Here is a 12,555-nt window from a genome sequence, read left to right on the forward strand (position 1 = left end):
AAACACATTTAAATTCGGTTTTTCACAAACCCTGACGTTTAATCCAAGTAATAATTCCCTGTCTTAGGTCAGTTAGGATCACCACTTTATTTTAAGAATGTGGAATGTCAGAATAATAGTAGAGAGAATGATTTATTTCAGCTTTTATTTCTTTCATCACATTCCCAGTGGGTTCAGAAGCTTACACTCAATTAGTATTTGGTAGCATTGTATTTAAATAGTTTAACTTGGGTCAAATGTTTCGGGTAGCCTTCCACAAGCTTCCCACAATAAGTTGGGTGAATTTTGGCACATTCTTTCTGACAGAGCTGGTGTAACTGAGTCATGTTTGTAGGCCTCCTTGCTTGCATATGCTTTTTTAGTTCTGCCCACAAATCTTTTATAAGATTGATGTCAGGGCTTTGTGATGGCCACTCCAATACCTTGACTTTGTTGTCCTCAAGCCATTTTGCCACAACTTTGGAAGTATGTTTGGGGTCATTGTCCATTTGAAAGACCAATTTGCGACCAAGATTTAACTTCCTGATGTCTTGAGATGTTGCTTCAATATATCCACATCATTTTCTTTTCCAATTGATGCCATCTATTTTGTGAAGAGCAACAGTGCTGCCACCCCCGTCCTTTACGGTTGGGATGGTGTTCTTCGGCTTGCAAGACTCCCCCTTTTTCCTCCAAACATAACGATGGTCATTACGACCAAACAGTTCTATTTTTGCTTCATCAGACCAGAGGACATTTCTCGAAAAAGTACAATGTTTGTCCCCATGTGCAGTTGATAACCAGTCTGGTTTTTTTTATGGCGGTTTTGGAGTAGTAGCCTCTTCCTTGCTGAGCGGCCTTTAAGGTTATGTTGATATAGGACTTGTTTTACTATGGACATAGATACTCTTGTACCCGTTTCCTCCAGCATCTTCACAAGGTCCTTTGCTATTGTTCTGGGATTTATTGGCACTTTTCGCACCAAAGTACATTCATCTCTAGGAGACAGAACGCGTCTCCTTCCTGAGCTGTTTGACAGCTGCGTGGTCCCATGGTGTTTATACTTGCGTATTATTGTTTGTTCAGATGAACGTGGTACCTTCAGGCGCTTGGCAATTGCTCCCAAGGATGAACCAGACATGTGGAGGTCTTCAATTTTTTTTCTGAGGTCTTGGCTGATTTCTTTTGATTTTCCCATGATGTCAAGCAAAGATGCACTGAGTTTGAAGGTAGGCCTTGAAATACATCCACAGGTACACCTCCAATTGACTCAAATGATGTCAATCAGAAGCTTATAAAGCCATGTCATTGTTTTCTGGAATTTTCCAAGCTGTTTAAAGGCAAGGCACAGTCAACTTATTGTATGTAAACCTCTGACCCACTGGAATTGTGATCAAGTGAATTATACGCAAAATAATTTGTCTGTAAACAATTTTTGGAAAAATTACTTGTGTCATGCACAAAGTAGATGTCCTAACCTACTTGCCAAAACTATAGATTGTTAACAAGAAACTTGTGGAGTGGTTGAAAAATGAATTTCAATGACTCCAACCTAAGTGTATGTAAACTTCCGACTTCATCTGTAAGCCAGGAATCATCTACTATATTCAGCTGCGGGGCAATTTCTTTGGTCGGGGTGCCAGAACATAATTACAAATAATTTGTTGACTGCAAATTGACCGCAAGAAGCCCAAACAGATATAATATTTGATGAAAACATATTAATTTCAATCCTTGCTTACATTTGTATATGATCACGTCTCTATTATGCATGGAAATACTTGGGAACAGATTCCCCAAATGAAAATCACTTGGAGCTCATTTCCTGTTTTTACAGTTTATGTCCAACAATGAAAATGTAACCCCCCCAAAAAAACGTTCTTTGGGGAGCCAAATAAAACCACACACAACCAAATTGTTGGGATCCTTAATATAGGCAATAGCTCAAGAAATATTCAGGTCTGGACCACCTCCGCTACACCAAGTTGTGTGGTAGTAACTTTTACAGGCTGACTACACTGCTCGCATTGCGTGCGCGAGCGTTGCAAAATACATGTAGAAATCTATATTATTCAATTATTGCACCCACGCTGTCTGCGTTGCCAAGGGCTAAAATAGAAGTCAGTTCTATTTGTGACGCAGATCGCGCTGCAAGTCCTGCCTCTCCCATCTCCTCATTGGTTATACCCACGTGGGTGACTGAAAGACGAACAAGGTCGTGGCGGTAATGCACCTAATTTATGAATGTTGCCAATCGCAATATAAAGTCAAAAGAAGAAAAAGCCTAGGAGGAGAGATGACTAAATCAAATAAAATTGTATTTGTCACATACACATGGTTAGCAGATGTTAGTGCGAGTGTAGCGAAATGCTTGTGCTTCTAGTTCCGACAACTATGATTCAGATGACCATTTGATGTGTGGATTAATTGTCGGAGTAGAGGACCTTGTGTATTTCAGGTAAAATAACAACTCAATGTTTATAGCCCAGGACAAATTAGCTAGCAACTGCAAGCTAGCTAGCTAAATTGCAATAAATGTTTAATGCTTTTCGACCTGTCCCCAAATGAATGTAATTGGTTAAGAGTTTGTTTTGAAATTTTAACCTGCGTGTCGTGATCGCGTTTGGTGTGGGGGGGACAAAATACATATATGCACGATGGCGCACGGGCGCTGCCGGTTTGGGTTCTGTGTTACTGGTGGGAGTGCTGAGCTCTCAGACAAACCCATAGTCTTTATTGACCAGGCTTATCTGTCTAATCACAGACATACACCCGCCTACTACTTTCTTCTACAATAAAAAAAACATTTATGTTTTGTCTTGCCTATTCACCGTCTGAATGGCACACATACACAGTCTGTGTCTCAATTGTCTGAAGGTTTTATAATCTCCTCCCCTTCATATACACTGATTCAAGTGGATTTAACAAGTGGCATCAGTAAGGGATCATAGCTTTCACCTGGTCAGTCTGTCATGAAAAGATCAGGGGTTCTTAATGTTTTGTATACTCAGTGTAGATGGTATCTATTCACTTTTACAAGCCTGAAATAGAATATCCTTTACTTTTGTTGCTGTTTCTAAGAGTAAAAATTAAAGGTGATTTTCCATCAATATAATTCCAGCAGGGCTGAGTGTATATTGAGTATTTATTGAGGTTCATGGTTTATAATCACTGCTTCAACTGTCTTCTCTACTCAGTAGAAAACTGATGTTAACAATTAACTTGAATACAACCCAACCAATGTCTTAGATGATTATGCAGAACATTTCAGCAAACTGTATAGATGTCCTGTTTGAGTGTGAGTGTGTGGGTGTACAGTGTGAGTGTACAGTGTGAGTGTGTGGGTGTACAGTGTGAGTGTACAGTGTGAGTGTACAGTGTGAGTGTACAGTGTGTGCGCACAGGGTTGACTGGTCAGTAGGAGAGGCAGAGGAAATGCAAGGGGACACTTGGTGAGAGAGATAGAGTGTTTCTGTAGTGTACAGTATGATGGATGGTCACAGGGAGTAGAGGAGGTGGTGCAGGCCAGGGGGACTCTCCCTTCAGCATGGCCCCTCAGCTCAGCTCTGTCTGAGACACAGGAAAGTCTTTGTGAAACTGCCAGAAACAGCACACAGAACACACAACGCTCAAGGCCCTTTCTGTCCTCCCTCGCTTTTTTATCCTTCCTTTCTGTCCTCTCTCTCTCTTACAAATATTTCCTTAAAAGTCAAGATGGGGAAACCTTGCAGAGTTCGTCCTGGCAGTGATGGTGAGATTCAATTCAGAAAGAGATCAGTCCCAAAACAAAAAATGATTCCTGATGTGAGACTGCCTTTTTTCTCCTCTGCAGATCCCTGATCCTCCCTTCCATCCTCCCCCTTTCTTTATCTTCCCCTGACCTCCTCCATCCCTCCCCCTCCCTCATGCCCCAACAGACATCAGCCATAATCATCACACACTTCTCATATTTCCAGTCTATTAGTGGTAATCTTGGTAATATAATTGCAATCAAACGTGATAACATCTGCAATTGTATTTGGAAACATTTAATGGTCTCTCCAGGCAGTTCAGATACTCGATCCTCGCCCCCCAGGTTTGGGAAACCCTTCCATAAGCGAGAAAAACATCCATAACAATTTTACTACAGTTTACTCACCTCTGGTAAAATAATGTTTCAAATAAAATCACGCTGCAGATTATAGTATATTTGATAATTTTTCACAGATCTGTGCTCTTTTGCATGTTGCAAATATTTCCCTAATGAGTGGTGGAGGTTGGGCTAGTTGACCATGGTATTTCACCACTGGTCTGAGTGAACGAAGAGAAACATGAGTCCATTCACATACAGGTGTCCACTGCAAACAGAGGCAGGGAGAAAGAGAACCAGAGAGAGAAAGAGAGAAATAGGGGAAGACGAGTCCTGAATTTGCAGACATTGATAGTTTATTGATTTCAGACTAGAGTAACTGAAAAATCACATTATTTACATGTCTTATTACTTAATATTGCGTGAATAAAGCTCATGATATTATTGTCACAGCAGGACACAAATACAACAGAATGAAACTCTGAACAACAACATTATCTGCGATTCACTTGGTGAAAATAAGTAAACGGATCCATAATAAATATAATGTTCCATCAACTACAGCCAGACAGATCCAAATGCTCAGCCCACAGACAAAGGAGGAGAAGGCAGAGAAAGTGTTTGATATTTCCTGGGATATAGTTGGTGAAAATAAGAGTCATTACCAGTGGCTAAGTCAGACTCCATCCTAAACTAAAGCATGCATATATATATATATCAGTGGGGAGAACAACTATTTGATCCCCTGCTGATTTTGCAGGTTTTCCTACTTACAAAGCATGTAGAGGTCTGTAATTTTTTATCATAGGTACACTTCAACGGTGAGAGACAGAATCTAACAAAAATCCAGAAAATCACATTGTATGATTTTTAAGTAATTAATTTGCATTTAATTGCATGACATAAGTATTTGATCACCTACCAACCAGTAAGAATTCCGGCTCTCACAGACCTGTTTTTCTTTATGAAGCCCCCCTGTTCTCCACTCATTACCTGTATTGACTGCACCTGTTTGAACTTGTTACCTATATAAAAGACACCTGTCCACACACTCAATCAAACAGACTCCAACCTCTCCATAATGGCCAAGACCAGAGGGTGTTAGGACATCAGGGATAAAATTGTAGACCTGCACAAGGCTGGGATGGGCTACAGGACAATAGGCAAGCAGCTTGGTGAGAAGGCAACAACTGTTGGCGCAATTATTCAAAAATGGAAGAAGTTCAAGATGACAGTCCATCAGCCTCGGTCTGGGGCTCCATGCAAGATCTCACCTCGTGGGGCATCAATGATCATGAGGAAGGTGAGGGATCAGCCCAGAACTACACGCAGGACCTGGTCAATGACCTGAAGAGAGCTGGGACCACAGTCTCAAAGAAAACTATTAGTAACACACTACGCCGTCATGGATTAAAATCCTGCAGTGCACGCATGTTCCCCCTGCTCAAACCAGCGCATGTCCAGGCCCATCTGAAGTTTGCTAATGACCATCTGGATTATCCAGAGGAGGAATGGGAGAAGGTCATGTGGTCTGATGAGACAAAAATATAGCTTTTTGGTCTAAACTCCACTCGTCGTGTTTGGAGGAAAAAGAAGGATGAGTACAACCCCAAGAACACCATCCTAACCGTGAAGCATGGAGGTGGAAACATCATTCTTTGGGGATTCTTTTCTGCAAAGGGGACAGGACGACTGCACCGTATTGAGGGGAGGATGGATGGGGCCATGTATCGCAAGATCTTGGCCAACAACCTCCTTCCCTCTGTAAGAGCATTGATATTGGGTCGTGGCTGGGTCTTCCAGCATGACAACGACCCGAAACACACAGGCAACTAAGGAGGTAACTAAGGAGTGGCTCCATAAGAAGCATCTCAAGGTCATGGAGTGGCCTAGCCAGTCTCCAGACCTGAACCCAATAGAAAATCTTTGGAGGGAGCTGAAAGTCTGTATTGCCCAGCGGCAGCCCCGAAACCTGAAGGATCTGGAGAAGGTCAGTATGGAGGAGTGGGCCAAAATCCCTGCTGCAGTGTGTGCAAACCTGGTCAAGAACTACAGGAAACGTATGATCTCTGTAATTGCAAACAAAGGTTTCTATAACAAATATTAAGTTCTGCTTTTCTGATGTATCAAATAGTTATGTCATGCAATAAAATGCAAATGAATTACTTAAAAATCATACAATGTGATTTTCTGGATTTTTTTTAGATTCCGTCTCTCACAGTTGAAGTGTACCTATGATAAAAATTACAGACCTCTACATGCTTTGTAAGTAGGAAAACTTGCAAAATCGGCAGTGTATCAAATACTTGTTCTCCTCACTCAATATATAGAGGGGGGGGGGTAGAGAGAGAGAGAGAGAGGAGAGGAGAGAGAGAGGACCCCTGTAACGTCACCATTGGCTAATACACTCTTACAGGTCACATGCACGCACACAGCATACACACACCGATCCAGCTCCAAGTGGCTTCTTTCCCTCTCTCACCACTTTTTTTTTTTCTATGTGCCCTGGCCAGTGAAAGGCAGGCTTGTTCCATCGTGTTTGCTGTCTAACCACAGGCTCCAGGCTCTGATATTATAGTAAATTTAGTTTGTGACCGTCTCGCGTAAACTCTCATAACCTTTCTATTGTATTAATATGAGAGCAATATCGCAGAGGCTCAAGATAGGCTTAAACAACTGGATGACCTGACCTTGGTGGGAGTTGAAGATATATATTGTGTGTGTGTGTGTGTGTGTGTGTGTGTGTGTGTGTGTGTGTGTGTGTGTGTGTGTGTGTGTGTGTGTGTGTGTGTGTGTGTGTGTGTGTGTGTGTGTGTGCATGCAGAGGATCCAGCTATCCCACTGGAGTCTGTGGTTAATGCATTCCAGACATTCTGACAGCAGGAATGTACATGGAAAGGGGCTTGCCATGTGTATTTGCTGGGATTGTTGTTCACCACTTAGAAGTGGTGGAGTGCAGAGTACCAATAAGCTATATCTTTATGTCCTTTGTCACTCAACAAATTTGCTATGAGTCTTGTTGACTCCAGCACAGGTCTTACTGTGTCTAACTACCATTCTGTTGCATGGATGAAGAAAAATAAATATCAGAATGCAGAAAATTTGCATGGCTGCATTTAGTAGCACTGAGAGGCAAGGTGATGACAACTTTCCACTTCTTAAAATCCTTGAACAGTGCTGTTATACCATCTCTGTCTTTCCTATTTCCACTCTGAGTGGGCGACAATATTTTCACTGTAGACTGGGGCCATATAGAGACTCTGGAATAAGGCTAGAGAGGGACTATAAGGCTGGAGTAGAGATGGAGAAAGACAGAAAAACTGTATAACGCTGGACTATACATAGAGTAATAGAGATAGGTGAAAGCTGGACACTGTCAAGATGATCCACTCTGCTGTATATCTGGTAAACCAGATCAGAGACTTCTATCAACTGTCATAACGAGATGTAGAGAGGCCTGAAAACAACCACAGCACCCACCACTGCCCTGTCCCTTTGGAGAGAACACCCTCTTCTTAAAACCTACTCTCTCGCTCAGCCTGCCATTATAGCAACATGCTAGGCTTAAAGATCAGCCACATTGTAGGCTGTAAAATACACACATGAATGGAGGGAAGGGCGTGTCAAGTGTGTGTGTCCCTCCACTGAAAAATATGTTAAAGTTGTTATGTATGATCATGAAAGTCCACGAAAACCAATTGTCATTTCGCTGCACCAAGCTACAGATAAATACAAGTTTACAGCATATGAAACATAGCCTTTGTTTACTTTTAGGCGCCCCAGACGAGTTAGTGAAAAATGTTCTGGTGTGTTTGTAGTTTGCCGTGAGCAGGATGTAATTAAACAGCAATGTTAATGTGGAGGACTGACTGTACAATTATCTCCCTCAGAGTATAGACTGCCACGCCACAGCTGTAAAAGACCTCAAAGCACACACGCACGTGCAGACGCGCAAGCTCTCGTGTACACACACACACACTCCTAGGTCTATTGCTTGGCCCTGTGCCCTGCTCTTTTATACAATTCTAAACTTATATTTAATGAAAGCAGCTCTATGATGTTGTGACACATACTACAGTCCAAGGTCATTGCATTTCTCAGGACTTGATGATGGCTGTTGCCAAGGTGTTAGTGCTCCATCTCTGCACACCAAATGTTGCCACTGGATTTCCTAGTAAAATATAATTGGTCGTCTCATTGACATCACACTTTCCCTCAGTGAACCACCCCTAGAGTGGGAACAGAACAGTGAAGAGACCCATGGACAACAGAACAATGAAGAGACCCATGAACAACAGAACAGTGAAGAGACCCATGGACAAGAGAACAGTGGAGACCCATGTACAACAGAACAGTGAAGAGACCCATGGACAACAGAACAATGAAGAGACCCATGAACAACAGAACAGTGATGTGACCCATGGACAACAGAACAGTGGAGAGACCCATGGACAACAGAACAGTGGAGAGACCCATGGACAACAGAACAATGAAGAGACCCATGGACAACAGAACAGTGAAGAGACCCATGGACAACAGAACAATGAAGAGACCCATGAACAACAGAACAGTGAAGAGACCCATGGACAACAGAACAGTGGAGACCCATGGACAACAGAACAATGAAGAGACCCATGGACAACAGAACAATGAAGAGACCCATGGACAACAGAACAATGAAGAGAACCATGGACAACAGAACAATGAAGAGACCAATGGACAACAGAACAATGAAGAGACCCATGAACAACAGAACAGTGAAGAGACCCATGGACAACAGAACAATGAAGAGACCCATGGACAACAGAACAATGAAGAGACCCATGGACAACAGAACAGTGGAGACCCATGGACAACAGAACAGTGGAGAGACCCATGGACAACAGAACAGTGAAGAGACCCATGGACAACAGAACAGTGGAGACCCATGGACAACAGAACAGTGAAGAGACCCATGGACAACAGAACAGTGAAGAGACCCATGAACAACAGAACAGTGAAGAGACCCATGGACAACAGAACAGTGGAGACCCATGGACAACAGAACAGTGGAGACCCATGGACAACAGAACAGTGAAGAGACCCATGGACAACAGAACAGTGAAGAGACCCATGAACAACAGAACAGTGAAGAGACCCATGGACAACAGAACAATGAAGAGACCCATGGACAACAGAACAGTGGAGAGACCCATGGACAACAGAACAATGAAGAGACCCATGGACAACAGAACAGTGGAGACCCATGGACAACAGAACAGTGGAGACCCATGGACAACAGAACAGTGAAGAGACCCATGGACAACAGAACAGTGAAGAGACCCATGGACAACAGAACAGTGGAGACCCATGGACAACAGAACAGTGGAGACCCATGGACAACAGAACAGTGAAGAGACCCATGGACAACAGAACAGTGAAGAGACCCATGGACAACAGAACAGTGAAGAGACCCATGGACAACAGAACAGTGGAGACCCATGGACAACAGAACAGTTGAGAGACCCATGGACAACAGAACAGTGAAAAGACCCATTGACAACAGAACAGTGAAGAGACCCATGGACAACAGAACAGTGGAGAGACCCATGGACAACAGAACAGTGGAGAGACCCATGGACAACAGAACAGTGGAGAGACCCATGGACAACAGAACAGTGGAGAGACCCATGGACAACAGAACATTGGAGACCCATGGACAACAGAACAGTGGAGAGACCCATGGACAACAGAACAGTGAAGAGACTCATGGACAACAGAACAGTGAAGAGACCCATGGACAACAGAACAGTGGAGACCCATGGACAACAGAACAGTGAAGAGACCCATGAACAACAGAACAGCGGAGACCCATGGACACCAGATCAGTGGAGAGACCCATGGACAACAGAACAGTGGAGACCCATGGACAACAGAACAGTGAAGAGACCCATGGACAACAGAACAGTGGAGACCCATGGACAACAGAACAGTGGAGAGACAACCAGTGGAGGACAACAGAACAGTGAAGACCCATGAAGAGACCCATGGACAACAGAACAGTGAGACCCAGACAACAGAACAGTGGAGAGACACATGGACAACAGAACAGTGGACAACAGAACAGTGGGGACCCATGGAAAACAGAACAATGAAGAACATGGACAACAGAACAGTGGAGACCCATGGACAACAGAACAGTGAAGAGACCCATGGACAACAGAACAGTGAGACCCATGGACAACAGAACAGTGGAGACCCATGGACAACAGAACAGTGGAGAGACCCATGGAACAGAACAATGAAGAGACCCATGGACAACAGAACAGTGAAGAGACCCATGGACAACAGAACAGTGGAGACCCAAACAACAAACAGTGGAGACCCATGGACAACAGAACAGAGACCCATGGACAACAGAACAGTGAAGAGACCCATGGACAACAGAACAGTGGAGACCCATGGACAACAGAACAGACCCATGGAACAGTGAAGAGACCCATGGACAACAGAACAGTGAAGAGACCCATGGACAACAGAACAGTGAAGAGACCCATGGACAACAGAACAGTGAAGAGACCCATGGACAACAGAACAGTGGAGAGACCCATGGACAACAGAACAACAGGAGAACATGGACAACAGAACAGTGGAATGGACAACAGAACAGTGAGAGACCCATGGACAACAGAACAGTGGAGACCCATGGACAACAGAACAGTGGAGACCCATGGACAACAGAACAGTGGAGACCCATGGACAACAGAACAGTGGAGATGGACAACCATGGACAACAGAACAGTGAGATGGACCAGAACATAGACAACAGAACAGTGAAGAGACCCATGGACAACAGAACAGTGGAGACCCATGGACAACAGAACAGTGGAGACCCATGGACAACAGAACAGTGGAGAGACCCATGGACAACAGAACAGTGGAGACCCATGGACAACAGAACAGTGGAGACCCATGGACAACAGAACAGTGGAGACCCATGGACAACATAACAGTGGAGGAGACCCATGGACAGCAGAACAGTGGAGACCCATGGACAGCAGAACAGTGGAGACCCATGGACAACAGAACAGTGGAGACCCATGGACAACATAACAGTGGAGGAGACCCATGGACAGCAGAACAGTGGAGACCCATGGACAACAGAACAGTGGAGAGACCCATGGACAACATAACAGTAGAGAGACCCATGGACAACAGAACAGTGGAGACCCATGGACAACAGAACAGTGGAGAGACCCATGGACAACAGAACAGTGAAGAGACCCATGGACAACAGAACAGTGGAGACCCATAGACAACAGAACAGTGAAGGGACCCATGAACAACATAACCGTGGAGACCCATGGACAACAGAACAGTGGAGACCCATGGACAACAGAACAGTGGAGACCCATGGACAACAGAACAGTGGAGACCCATGGACAACAGAACATGGACAACAGAACAGTGGAGACCCATGGACAACAGAACAGTGAAGAGACCCATGGACAACAGAACAGTGAAGAGACCAGAACATGGACAACAGAACAGTGAAGAGACCCATGGACAACAGAACAGTGAAGAGACCCATGGACAACAGAACAGTGAAGAGACCCATGGGACAACAGAACAGTGAAGAGACCCATGGACAACAGAACAGTGAAGACCCATGGACAACAGAACAGTGAAGAGACCCATGGACAACAGAACAGTGAAGAGACCCATGGACAACAGAACAGTGAAGAGACCCATGGACAACAGAACAGTGAAGAGACCCATGACAACAGAACAGTGAAGAGACAGAACAGTGAAGAGACCCATGGACAACAGAACAATGAAGAGAACCCATGGACAACAGTGAAGAGACCCATGGACAACATGGACAACAGAACAGTGAAGAGACCCATGGACAACAGAACAGTGAAGAGACCCATGGACAACAGAACAGTGGAGAGACCCATGGACAACAGAACAGTGAAGAGACCCATGGACAACAGAACAGTGAAGAGACCCATGGACAACAGAACAGTGAAGAGACCCATGGACAACAGAACAGTGAAGAGACCCATGGACAACAGAACAGTGAAGAGACCCATGGACAACAGAACAGTGAAGAGACCCATGGACAACAGAACAGTGGAGACCCATGGACAACAGAACAGTGAAGAGACCCATGGACAACAGAACAGTGGAGACCCATGGACAACAGAACAGTGGAGAGACCCATGGACAACAGAACAGTGAAGAGACCCATGGACAACAGAACAGTGAAGAGACCCATGGACAACAGAACAGTGAAGAGACCCATGGACAGAACAGAACCCATGGACAACAGTGGAGACCCATGGACAACAGAACAGTGAGACCCATGGACAACAGAACAGTGGAGACCCATGGACAACAGAACAGTGGAGACCCATGGACAACAGAACAGTGGAGACCCATGGACAACAGAACAGTGGGAGACCCATGGACAACAGAACAGTGAAGAGACCCATGGACAGAACAGAACAGTGAAGAGACCCATG

General features: G+C 44.4%; 1 protein-coding gene across 4 annotated transcripts in view; it reads right to left on the reverse strand.

Moving 5' to 3' along the window:
- The window catches only part of LOC118392841 (discoidin domain-containing receptor 2), a 60,172-nt gene that overhangs the window by 18,964 nt on the left and 28,653 nt on the right, over positions 1–12,555 (reverse strand). The window lies entirely within an intron of this gene.

This window comes from Oncorhynchus keta, chromosome 1 (assembly GCF_023373465.1).
Source record: "Oncorhynchus keta strain PuntledgeMale-10-30-2019 chromosome 1, Oket_V2, whole genome shotgun sequence".
In the NCBI taxonomy this organism is placed as follows: Eukaryota; Metazoa; Chordata; class Actinopteri; order Salmoniformes; family Salmonidae; genus Oncorhynchus; species Oncorhynchus keta.